A 13,195-nucleotide genomic window follows, 5' to 3' on the forward strand; every position below is an offset into this window, starting at 1 on the left:
GCGGTGACGTCAGGGCGGGACGGAGAATCCCCTGCATGGGGAGGGGGGGGGAATGACGCGCGGTGACGTCACCGGGACCGCGGGCGGGCGGGCGGCGCCGCGCTGAGGGGATTGGGGATGGAGGGGTTGGGGATTGAGGGAATGGGGTGAGGGAATTGGAGATGTAGGGATTGGGGATTGAGGGATTGGAGATGGGGGGATTGGGGATGGAGGGATTGGGGGTGAGGGGATTGGGGATGGAAGGATTGGAGATGGAGAGATTGGGCATTGAGGGATTGGAGATGGGGGGATTGGGGTGAGAGGACTGGGGTGAGGGGAGTGGGGATGGAGAGATTTGAGATGAGGGGATTGGGGATGGGGGAATTGGGGATTGAGGGATTGGAGATGAGGGAACTGTGGATGAGGGGATTGGGGGTGAGGGGACTGGGGATATAGGGATGTAGGGACTGGGGATGGAGGGATTGGGGATGGAGAGATTTGTGATGGGGGGATTGGAGATGAGGGGATTGGGGTGAGGGGATTGGGGGTGAGGGGAATTTGGGGATGGAGGGATTGGAAATGAGAGGATTGGGGATGGAGGGACAGAGCTGAAGGGAATTTGGGGATGAAAGAAGAGAGGACAAGGGCACAAGAGGAAGAGGGGATGAGGGAATTGGAGGTGAGGAGACGAGGCTGAGGGGACACGGCTGAGGAGGATCAAGGCTGAGGGAATAGGAGGTGAGGGGACGGGGCATCAAGGGATTGGCGATAAAAGATTAGGGATGAGGGACAGGAATGAGGGGACAGGGATGAGGGCACACGGACTGTCCGCGATCTGCGCTGAGGCTCCCCGGCTGCGGGCCCGGCACGGGGAGGCATTTCCTCCCACGCAACCGACAAGAGGGGAAGAAAAACAAAAAACCCCAAAAGTTTGGTTTGGTTTGGGTTTGTTTTCTCTCAATTGCGAGGTGCGGGCACAGGAAGCGCGGGCGGCGGCAGGCGGAGAGGCACAGCCCCGTCCCTGCGGGCCCGGCGGTGGAAGCGAGGAGGAGCCGGTGCGGGAGCGGAGCCGCCTCGCCGCCSTTACAACAAACCGGCCCCGACGCCTTTGTTTGCAGGCGTGTGTGCTCAGAGAGAAAACACAACGGCGCTGCCGAACGGGGGCCGGAAAAAGAGCGTGCAGGAAAAAAAAAATCATACTCCCCCCTTCACCGTTCGATTTTAGGAGCCGGAAAGCACTAGATGATACTGTCAAAAGTGTATTTTTAAAGGATAGGAAACTGCCTCAATGACAGTTTTTGTCTGAACACGCTGTATGACTTAGCAATAAGCCCTGCCCTTTAGATAAAGCARAGGAAGACTCAAACCGTTCTTAATTGCCAAATAATTTTGATGAAATGAGCGCAGGCAAGGAGCTGGTGCACTTCGTTGCCCAAACACTTCCCATGATTATTTTTTTTTACTCAGAAGTCAACCACTGCACAGACAAGTGTAGGATGCGGTGGTGCTCCAGTCCTTGATTAAATCCGAGCAACCAGTCCCAGAAATCTCCCCATTCCCAGTTCCCTGTGGCTGAAGAGTTCCTATTGTGAATGTGTCACTGCAGCAGCAGCCAGCTGGCACGTCAGCATTTCCACTGCAAGCCTATTTTTAAAGGTCTGGAATTCAACCACAGAAGACAAATGTTTTGGAGTGCATACCAGGATTGTTTGTCCTTCAGAAAAGAAAAATCAGGTGAGGAAATGGAGGACCAAAGTCACAAGTGGTTGATGTCGACAGAGAATTTATGCTTTAAATATAGAACTGTTCAGGCTGGCTCACTGTTTTTGCTAGGGACAACTTTGCAGGCTGTTGGTGCACACAGAGCCATGTCCCAGTGCCTCTACTGGAGCCACTGGTGTGGATCCACCACGAGCCAAATGGTCAAATCTCCTGTGAGATTAAATCTGCACACACTTAAGCAGTGCCATCAGGCAGATCTTAATGTAAATATAAAGAAAATCAAGTAAGAAGTGATTTTTGAATTCCTCGGAGTGCTCAACCAGAACTTTTGTCTAAAACTCCTGTGGCAGATGCTGTTTTCCTACATCTGACTTCTCCCATTGCTCCAAATAACAGGCTGCAAACAAGTGTTCTGCATCCCCAGGGATTTGAGGAGTTCCGAGAAAAGCAATAATTAAAGGAGTTAGGATTGCTATTTGTGTCAAAGGATAGAAAAGGGAAATTATTATGTATGTAGACRTAAGAAAAAGTAAATTCAGAATTTYTKCTACTCTAGATCTCACAASCARACAAGCAAAAAGTATTCAATAAAAAGGCAATAATATGTCACTGAAATGTAAAAATTAGCAAGATCCCCCTCAAGTGCTCTTTCAGAGAGAAATAAACCATCAAAACACATTAGGAAATCGTTGATTTAGGAAGATCAGGCCCTCATGTCTTGGGTTTCAAATGGATATTTGGATATTATATACCTGGATATTATTTGCCCCTATTTCTAGAGCCTCTAATCTGCCTGTAGGGGTATCAGATCTCATTTGGTGCCCAGGTTTCAGCTGGGGTTATCACATCCCTGCTGTGCAATTTGCAGCTGAATATTTCTGACATTCCAGCATCTTCCTCTGTTCAGCTGGTTCTGCCCATTCCACCCCTCAGCAGTTCCTTGTGTGAGCAGCACGAGAACCTCTGAGGGGCTTTGATTAGATGAAGGTTTCAAAATAATCAGTTCCTTAATATATATTCACTTCAAAATTAATTCTACAGCATGGTAAAATTGCTGAGAATACTGAGCCTAATAGGAAAGGTATAATAATAATAATAATAGTAATAATAATAATGTTGTAATAAATTGGATCCGCGGACAAAATTCAGTTTGGTCAGTGTCAGTAAAATGAAATCCAAGCACCCAGTTGTCCCCTTGATGTATTTGCAGCCACCTGGCAGCATCCATGCTTACTTTAATTATTCAATTTCCTTGAAAAGTATCAATCACACATTTGAACATATGAACAACAGATTATTTATGAATTAAAACAACCCCTGCACATTTCCTGCATGTCATTCCCAGCAGGACATTTCTCAGAGAGGCCAATTACAGAAGGATGTTCCCTCTCCAGTTTTCTGTTAATTTGAATAAGATCGGTTCAGAAGAGTCCTGCAAGCTCTGTGTTTATTCACCCAGCAAGTTTTTCAAGAAAGGAAAAATAAGAATATTATCATCAGGCCAGTACCTTTTGTGCCCCTCCTTCCCCTAGTTGGTGACACTGAACCCAAATCACAGCTCGCCCTGGAAAGCTAAGCAGTGGGAACACAGGAATATGTGGATAGTGCTTCATTTAGCAAGAGCTCAGGAAGGAAACCGTGCAAAAAGAAAAGTTTGAAGGAGCTGCTCCTGCTTGTTTCATTCTGCTTTTACAGCACTGGTACCACCCTTGGAAGGGAACAGGAACCAATTTGGCTTTTGAGGCTTTGGTCCAAGGCAGGCTGAACTCCAGGATCAATTGCAAAGGTGCTTTTGGGGAGCACAGTTAATTTCTCAGRGTGAGTTTATCCAAGTTCATCATCATTACACCTCTAATCTGTTGTACAATACGATCCAAGCACATTTTCAGGGTCTCAGCAGCACAACCCTTCCCTGTTGTGTGGATGAATGTTCGTGGGTACAAAGCACGTCCTGTTCAAGCCACTCGCTCTCCTACGAGGAGGAAAAACAACTGTCCCGATGCMACAAAAATGTGTTCTTGTATCCTTGAGTCCCTGCCAGGCTCGTTCCAGAGGAGGGACTGCTGTACAGAGTGTGGGGAGCTCTCACATGGTTCAGTGAGAGTTGTAGCCATTAAAATGTGGAAATCCTCTAGGCACAGAGGAAACTGGTGAGGTCCTAAGGAGGTAAATACAGCAAGATTTTCACAATTTTGGACTGGTATCCCAGTACCAAACRTCTGTACACAGATTAAGTTATGGAACAGCATCGTGACAAAAACTTCAGTCAACGCTATGTTAGTCTCAATATGAAACAGAAATGTCAGAGTCCATATCCCACCCTGTATATTCTGATATTTAAAACATGCATCTAGAGCCAAGCTCAGGGACATGTGGGTATTCCCAAAGATGGGCTACCAAACACAGTTTGACCTTGTTTAACAGTTTCTTGTGTGCTTTGCCCCACCCTGTGAAGGCGAGAGGAGCCTCTCCCATGGTGAAACAGCCACAATCGCTCTTACGCTCTGTTGTGGTTCTGTCACCGTATGAAGTGCGAGGGAAGAGGCCCGTAGTGAATCCCTGCCTCAGCTTTATTCTGTTTCTCCATCTCATCTCTGTACTTTCGTAGCAAGGTTTTAAAAGCTCACTTAGGGATAAAAAAGGAAGCCAATTGGAGACGATGCTCTCGGATCAACACCTTAAGAAAGATCTACTATTTCATTCTCACCGTCAAAGCAAACATATTTTGGGGGATATTTTGGAACCACAGGACAGACTTAGCAGCAAATTTTGCCACATTTGTCCAAAATGAGCTCAAGAAATATCTCAGCCATATGGAAAATACAATGAATTTTTCTCTGCTGATCACAGTGCTTTGACAGTAGGGTATGAAAACTGCAGATAGGCACAGTGAATGAAGATTCTACTAGACTTTTTAATGTTTATATATACTTGTTTTCACTTAAAACCCATTAGTTTTCTTCTCTGTCAAAATACATTTTGAAATTAAATGTCCTGTAGTTTATATTTTTTTCCCCCCAAAGTTGAGTGAATGCTACAAAACCAGCCAACTGACACATCTCAGTTCTGCCCTATCCTCCAAGGAAAATCTCCAATTAAGGATGCAGTATCCTGTCTCCACGCTGGCCAGGAAAGCAGATGCCAGACAGAACCTACCAACAGGGTAAGCAATAGCTAAAAATACARCTCCAGATCTGTGTTCAGGCTCAGGCAATTCAGGTTCCATGAGCCAAGGGTGGAATCCTGCACAGAATAGTCTTGTTGGATATTTCTTCCATCAGTTTGCCCAAGTCTTCWGGAATATCTACATTTACAGTGATCCTAACACCTCACAAATTCCACAGCTAAACTTTATCACCAGAGCACCTCACCCTGAGCCTGCTGCTGAGTTGAATCTGATGTTCCCTAACCTTATACTGTAGGGGAGACAGATTAATCTCCCTCTCCATGTGGTTTGTGATTTTACCCATGGTCTATATCCCACCTCCACCATCCCACTGGACACTGCTCCRTTCCCCAGGATGGGGATTCATGTCCAGTCACTCGGAGCTGAAGGGTGGGGAAATTCCTGTTTCTCTGTATACATTTTCACTGCTGATTTGGAATAAACGTAAAATAGTTGTCAATAACGTGCACAAATTACGAAAAGAAAGGAAAATAGTGAGCAATCACCAGCTACCCAAGTCCTGTGGGAAAAGACAAAGGACTCAGAATACATCACAGGCCCACCACAAGGACACAGCAGGGATGGTGGAAGAAGGGGACTGGTTTTACATCCACGAGGAGCACTGCAGGGATGGGCACTCAGGATTTGTGTGCAGCTCTGGAGTTTGAGCTTAGGAAAGCCCAGCASAGACCACAGAAATCCTGCAGCCTCCACGTAATGACTCAGTGAAAATCCCAAGGCCCAGTTTCTTCCAACCTCCCTCTAAGGACTCATCACCAAGAATTTCTTTGGTAATTCCTGTCTTTCCAAAAACTACTGAAGAAAACATGACTGACTGAATTTCTTGTAGAAGCTCCCAAGGTTTGCTGAGCCAAGTGCAGTCAGAAAACGTAATTAAATACTGAAACAAGTCACTGCAGCAGTGTGCACACACCAACAGATGGCAAATCTACCACAAGCAATTGATCCTTTTTTTAAAAAACTGAATCTCACATACTTTTGTCTTTTTCCAGAACTTGCTTCGTTATATTTCTTCAAACCTGCTTTATCCTTGAAGCTGAAACCAAGCCTGAAAAATCCAACTGGAATTCAGAGTGAATTTCGCCTCRGAGCGCAGAATAAACCACCATGATGTTCCAATATGCAAATGTATCAACAATGATGAATACTTAAGGGATTGATTGCATCCAAAATCATCGTGATCTCCATCTTCAGGGAAGTTTTTGTGGCAGCAGAAGGTGTTACTTCTGCAGTGAGAGAGAGCCAAAGATGTTGCCAGTTCCTAACTTTAGCTAGGAGCCCACATACCATGCCTCAAGCCAGTATCCTAATCATCTCAGGTGAAAATTCTTCCCATTTTGGAAATTTATAATTAACTTCCTACTGAGCCATGCTTAGAAAAATGCCTCAACCTGAAAGATTAAATAGGAACTTAGTATCTGGCAGAAATAATTCAGCAGTAGCTGTTTGTGTCTTGCAGTATAAAGACACTGATTTAAAATTATATATTTAGAAGTTGTTTTCTCTTTATTGTGTAACCAAAGGACTTGAACTGGATGAGCAATAGCTGCATTGCTGGAGCAGGGAGGAGGTCAGAGAATGCCACTTCAGGAACATTRGTTTGGGTCTTCAGATAATTGCAGCAGCAGCAGCGAGTGCTGGACGAGTCCCCACTGCTGGAGGGATGGAGATCCACATCCCTCCAGCCTCTGGAGCTCCTGGGGGTCACCACAACMCCACTGCTTTTTCTTCTCCACTCTAACCAAGGTTATTTTCAAGCCATCTTGACTTTGCTCCTGTTCCAATTGGGGCACAACTTGACTCATCAGTTCTTTATTTGGAACACACATCACATTTCTGCACTTCATCAGTTCTGCTCCCACTGAGGTCACTTGTTTGTGGCCATTCAATACTTCCTGCAAGTGCCCAGCTCTCAGTTTCACCTTTTCCCACTGCCCTGTGCCTGGAGTCACCCTTCAGCCRAGGATGCTCTTTGCAGCCCTGTGACTTTGGGGTCAGCAGGACACAAGCTGAGGACATTCTGCAATACGTTTCAGAATCAGTATTTAAAGCCCAACTTCTTTTCCCATTAACTCTGGTGACAATATCCATAATAATTTCAATGGGAGCATGATAATTCTGTAAGTAATTGCTATCAGGAATTTAATTTAAACCTCATTTGACTGACATTTCTTGTTTGCAAGGTATCTATTTTAGGAACAATGTCTTGCTAGTGTATCTTCTTCATCTTAGTCATGACTGATAACAGAATAATCATCTCAACCACTTTCTTTTTCTTTTCCTGCATAATGGTTTTACTGCATTTTCACATAGCAAACATACAGRAATAGAAACAATTAGACAAATAACAGTATTATATGGAGATGAGCAGSTAAGTGACTAGAACTTACTTGAAACTCTTTCCTAGGCTGGATGTGAGGCTCAGAAGCCTCGAGGCACCACAGGGTTGTTGAAAAGACTAAAGAATGGTGCAAGTTACTCTAATTCATGTTTCTTGAAGCTGGGCTTATAGAGGTGTGTTAAATACCTCTATAAGAATATCAATATCTGGGGTGCCAGAACTCCAACCTGCTCCTGATTTCATTGCAAGAAAGACATGGAGGGGCTGGAGTGAGTCCAGGAATGGCTGAGGGAGCTGGGAAAGGGGCTCAGCCTGGAGCAAAGAAGGCTCAGGGTGACCTTGTGGCTCTGCACAACTCCTGACAGGAGCCAGGATGGGGTCGGGCTCTGCCCCCAGGGACAGGAGGAGAGGGAACGGCCTCAGGCTGGGCCAGGGGAGGGGCAGGGTGGACACCAGGAGGAATTTCTTCCCCAAAAGGGTGGTGAAGCCTTGGCAGGAGCTGCCCAGGGAGGTTTGGAGTGCCCATTCCTGGAGGTGTCTAAGGAAGGACTGGATGTGGCACTCAGTGGTTGGTGACAAGGTGGGGATCAGGTTGGACTCCACGATCCCAGGGATCTTTCCCAACCTTAGGGATTCCGAGATCCTGCTGCTCTGCAGGAGTTCCTGCCCGTCCTCCCTCTCTCCAACAGTTCCTCACTGCCAGCACATCAACACTGCCCCAGTCACACTGTGCTTCCCCAGGACGAATCTGAGGCAGCAATTGCCAGGCAATTTCTCTTTAATCAGTGACTTTCSTACAGGGAAATGCCACAAAACACTTTGCAGGTCATTACCTTGTTCTTAATAACCCACGGGGCAGCGAATGCTGAGTAAGGAAGGACAGGGTTCGCTGCTTCTTCCAGTCCTTTGTCAGGTTTCCTCCTTTGCTGTAAATCTCCAGGGACAAGCAGTTAGGAAGTGTCTTCAACAAGTTGACTTTGACACTGAAAGAGCTGCTTCTCCTTTCACTGAGGAGCTGTCACAGGCAYCGATGGAGCCGTGGCAGAACAGCTGAAAGTGGTAAAAATTGACAGACGAGCAGACTTTCAATGATAAGGAAAAAATCCAGAAAACTGCCACGTGAGARGCAGATTCTCACCGCCCTTAATGGGAGGGCTTTTAGGAAATGTTGTGAATTGGCTTCAACGAGAAACASGAACACTCAGCGGAGGAAACATCTCCCAGAATGAGGTCAGACTTGTAAAGAATGGCTCTTACCCAGCCCATGAGCAGAGCCACGGGGGGAGCGGTAAATCAGCTGTAAACACCAGGAATCGTTCTGCTGTGGTACATCAAACTCCCTAACAGAGCTACGAAAGCTCAGCTCCAGCCTGGTTTCAGTTTACATTTCATCGGTTCGTGGTGTTTTTAAGCAAGTTTAAAACATGTCATTCTGAGCATCAATATTTATCTCAGAAAAGGAGGAGGGACAAACCTTGGATTTTTTTTGCTGTAACAAACGGTGTGGTACCACCTCTGAAAGGCCAGCAAAAAGCACCAGGGCAGGACTCTCAAAAATAAGAGGATCTGCTTTTTTTTTAATACAAAACAATAATAAGCCTCACTTTTAAAATCTTCTAACAGTAATCTCGAGGAAATAAAGAAATAATGTTGGGWTTGTGTGGGAAGGAAGCAGATTTAAATCTCAAATGAATGACGTACCTTGTAATTACAGGAACCATTGAAAGAGATAGTCAGAATTAAAATAATTCCAATATTCACAGCRAAATATTAATTTGAAAATTTTCAAGGATGGATAAATGCACATAAACAGAGGCAGATGATCAAGGGCTGAAGTTCAAATTAACTCAAAGAAAGAAGTCAGCCTTGTTAAATGATATCTAAAATTGTCACTGAGCTCAGCAGCGAGGGCTTGAGGCAGCGTGGGGCTGGGCGAGCAGCAAGTTGGATTTACTGAGAAATTGTGCCTCTGTGAGTGGCACAACTGCCTTCCATCAATGCCTCTCTGAAGCACGTGAACTCTGAGAACGCTTAAAAATTTAAATTAAAACACCTTTCTAAATTTTCAATCACCAAACAATGGGTGATTAAGCACAATCATTAAGCTTGCAGCAACAGCAGTAATGTGTTTCTTCCGTTATGACAAAGCCCTCATTGCTTAACGCATTTTAATAAGACAGTTATAAGATATTTCATGTTTTTATAGACATTTTTGCACCTAGCTATTAATACTGGTTACTTGGCTTGCTAGGTGGAAGATGTTTTCACTCATAGATGATTCCATCTGTATTAACAGCTACAAATAAAATGATGAACACTTTTAATATCAATTAATGGCATTTTTTTAACCCAATGAACTCAATTAATGGCATTTTTTTGATTGATTGTATCCAAAATACCAATTAATGGCATCTTTTGATTGAGGGAGATTATTACCTGAGCACTGAACCAGCAGAAAACTCCCAAACCTCTTAGATAGGATTTCAACGGGATAAACACACTGAATCATTTTTCTGTCCATTTTCCCATAAAAATTTTCTCCACAAAGGATTTTTCCTCCTGAAACACCACACGGATTGCTCAGCACTTCCCATGTCTCCCATCGTGTCACTCTGATGGATCTGCTGAACCCACCCAGAGCTGCAGAAAGCTCAGGGAGYCCAAAATTGTCACTCCCAGTTTGTCTGGTTGTTTGTTTGACTCCAACCCTGCAGTTCTGGTTTCCTCCAAATCCAGCTGGAGACAGGGCTTGGAGCAACCTGGGATAGTGGGARTTGTCCCTRCCCATGRRGGGAACAGGGTGGGCTTTAGGGTCCCTTCMRACCCAAACCATTCYRKRTCCTATTRACACCCCCAAGGACCTAATTCCCTCCTCCCTCAAGATGCTTTTGAGCTGAAAATCATGGTCCTTTTACAGAACCTTTTATGGAACTTTTACAGTTGTCCTTAACCCCCAGTGACCAGCTCATTGATCTGCCCTAAACACCTTTATAAACCTCAGTAGTTACGTTGTAAATGACAAAYCAGCTCAAGGAGTCACCCAAAAAGCGTAAATTAAAGCTATCAAAGGTCAGATCGTGGCTTGAGAAAGCTGGAATGACTCAGTTTATCCAGAGCATGAGTGGGATCTGTTCCAGGTCTCATAGCATGAACTAAGAAATGCTTCCAGAAAAATACTCATCATTGTAAAATCTTTAGGATATGAAAAATAATAAGTAACTCAACATTGTTAGTAGATAGGGGTAAGAACAGCTTTTGAAACCTCTAAAGCAGGGGATTTTCTAATGTATTGTATTTTTAATTTTTGCTTATTACTACCTTGCTTTTCATACAAATCTTTATTTTGTAAACGGATTTTCCTTTTCTTCCATGTATTCCAGCCCTAAAACATTCCAGTGAAAAGTCCACAACATGAAGCTCATAGTGAGGCTTGAAGCAAACAAAAAAAAGGTTGGGTTTTTATTTTTTCCTTATTGAGCCAAAAATCACCCGTCATCCCAGCCCACAGCTACTCCCACGGGCAGCGCCGTCAGCGCTCTCACATCCCGCCCCGCGCCATTCCCGGGAGCTGTTCCTGCTGAACCCGGGCCAAACCCTGCCAGAGCAGCTCCGGGTGACACCAGGTGACACCCTCATCCTCAGGTGACAGCTCTGCCCCTCTGAACGTCAGCCAGGGTCAGCCCCACACCCCAGCAGGTTGTTGTGTTCTGCTCCCCCGTGAGCTGGGTGTCCATGGCTGGCACTCCGTGCATTCCCAACCCTTCTCCTRTCACCCATTTCCCTTTCTCCACCGAGCAGGGACATTTTGTGTCCCAGTTTAACCTTTGGTACCAGCAGCTCCAGGCTGGGTTTGTTCTGTTCCCTTCCTGCTGTGGTTTCCTGCTGCTRCCCATGCCCAAGGGGTGGATGAAARGAAGATTTCACAGAATCATTTCAGTTGGAAAACACCTCTGTGGTCATCAGGTCCAGCCTTTGATCCTGAATCTTGGATCCCCACTTTAAGCCCAAATAAAAACTGGGAGATTATAAACCCAAGCCTTTGTTTAATCTCCAYTCTTTGGGTGTTTTACTCCTTGTTTTGGCCTAAAGCAAGGAAAGCTCTGCATTGCCCRGGCTGGGCTCACACCAGGCCTTGGGATTTGGGTGAATGTTCCTCCTGCTCCAGAAGGCCAAAGCAGCAGTTTGGGAACTCTTCCTGTCATTGCTGCACTCTCAGAGCCAGTCCAGGATGGGTGACCTGTGTGTCCCTGTCCCCATCCACCTCCCAGGTCACCCCTGACTCTCCTGYCTGCTYCAGAACTTTYCCCTCTCCTTCTACAAACACTTTTCCTTCCATCCATGTAAAACYCAAGCTCACAAGATGCGTGTGCAGCTCYAGCTCTCATRATACTCAACCAATTTGACCAATATTTCCACTTTTTTTTTTTTCCTCTTTTTTTTTTTTTTTTTGKTCTGGAGATCCAGAGGGTGATCACAGCAGTTTCCTCTCTCTTCTTTGGAAATTTCCTTTATCCAGGAAGCCAACGTTGTGTGAGCCATGGCAGTGATGGTGAGGAGTGACAGAATGAACCTCACCTGGCTGRAGCAGCCACTGGCCCAGGCTGGAAAATCTGCAATCACTGTCGCAAAGGAAAAACTGGAACCTAAAAAGTCTCTAATAACTGCTCATGGCCTGGCTGTCAACTGGAGCTGCACTGACCCGCAGCAGAGGCTCTGGTGAATCCACCACTGGTGAGATATCRATTGTGGGGTGATTCAGAATGGCCCCACAGCCCCTCAGAACCACAGCCCCACACCCTACCCAGCCCCACAGCCCTTCCCAGCGCCCATCTGAGCGTGGCTATAAATACCCACCCCCATCATCCATCGACATTTAAATATAATGCACTGCCAGAGTGAGGGGTTTGAAATATCTGAAGGATGTGGTATCTTGGAAACCGATTGCCTCGAGTTGCCCAAATCAATTACAGAGTGAATCAACACACGGCTCCGGCGTGGGAGCGGTGAGCAGCCGGTGCTGCCACCCAGCCCTGTCCCCATCCGTGTGCCCATCCCTGTCCCTGTCCCTGTCCCCATCCCTGTCCCCATCCCCAGGCTGGGGAACAGCCCCAGGAGCCCCAGCTGCTCCTGTTCCCCCAGCACAGGGAGGGCACAAAAGGTTTCATGTCTTATTTCAGCTTCTCCAGCTGGAAGTTGAATTAAAAGGGAAAAAAAGCAACGGAAAATAATCTGTAAAGGTGATAGGATTCTTCATTTGGGGATGGTTGCACAAATTAAAGGGATTTTGTTGCTAATTGCTGAGAAGGATTATTTAGGCAATGTTTTCTACCTGTCATTCAGGCATTGCTGTGGAAATTGTGTGTCCTGGTTCTTGCTGAGGACAGATCATGGCAGCGTCGAGTCAGCTCACAGCTCCAGATGGCAGCGAGAAATGGCATTTTCAGCCACACTCTCAGGGTTTTACATGAAAAAAACTCATAGATAAATTAATATTTCAAAGAATGGAAACTCAGAAAATCATGTATTGCTGAAGAGTGACTGTAGAACAYGCAGAAATGTGTCCATGCTTATCAGTGGTTGGGCAAAAGGCACATTCCAGTGGGATTCCTCCCCAAAAAGGGCTAAAGGAGGGAGCCTGACTGGGGTGGGGTCAAACCCYGCTGCTCGTGTCTCGTGAGGAGCCCACAGCCCACTCCCCACACAGGAGCTGAACACATTCAGCTGYTTCATTCCTCCCCAATCAGTTCTGGTTCCTTGGCCAGGCTCTGTAAAAAGCCTGGAATTTTAAATAATGGTCCAAAAATGGGATGGTGCAGCCGGGAGAGTGTGGGCTGCTGAGAGAAGAGAAGGCTGAGCTAAATATTTGGCAGAATTAAGCAAACCAGGAAAGACATGTGGGCATAAAGAAATAATTCAATATTCAATTTCTGGCAGAATTCATGAAATCTGTTTATAGTTCGGATCAC

The 13,195-nt window shown here is 45.7% G+C and overlaps 1 long non-coding RNA gene across 2 annotated transcripts; it reads left to right on the forward strand.

Moving 5' to 3' along the window:
* The first annotated feature begins 582 nt into the window (after positions 1-582).
* LOC130579404 (uncharacterized) lies at positions 583-9,880 on the forward strand. 2 transcript variants are annotated; one of them, XR_008965983.1, is made up of 3 exons: positions 583-1,713; positions 4,702-4,864; positions 5,881-9,880. It is a non-coding gene; the product is annotated as an uncharacterized LOC130579404 (long non-coding RNA). The 2 variants fall into 2 exon arrangements; XR_008965982.1 differs by having other exon boundaries at positions 4,725-4,864.
* The last annotated feature ends 3,315 nt before the right edge of the window (positions 9,881-13,195 follow it).

This window comes from Malurus melanocephalus, unplaced genomic scaffold (assembly GCF_030028575.1).
Source record: "Malurus melanocephalus ecotype Western Australia unplaced genomic scaffold, MMel_1.1 scaffold_272, whole genome shotgun sequence".
Taxonomy (NCBI): domain Eukaryota; kingdom Metazoa; phylum Chordata; class Aves; order Passeriformes; family Maluridae; genus Malurus; species Malurus melanocephalus.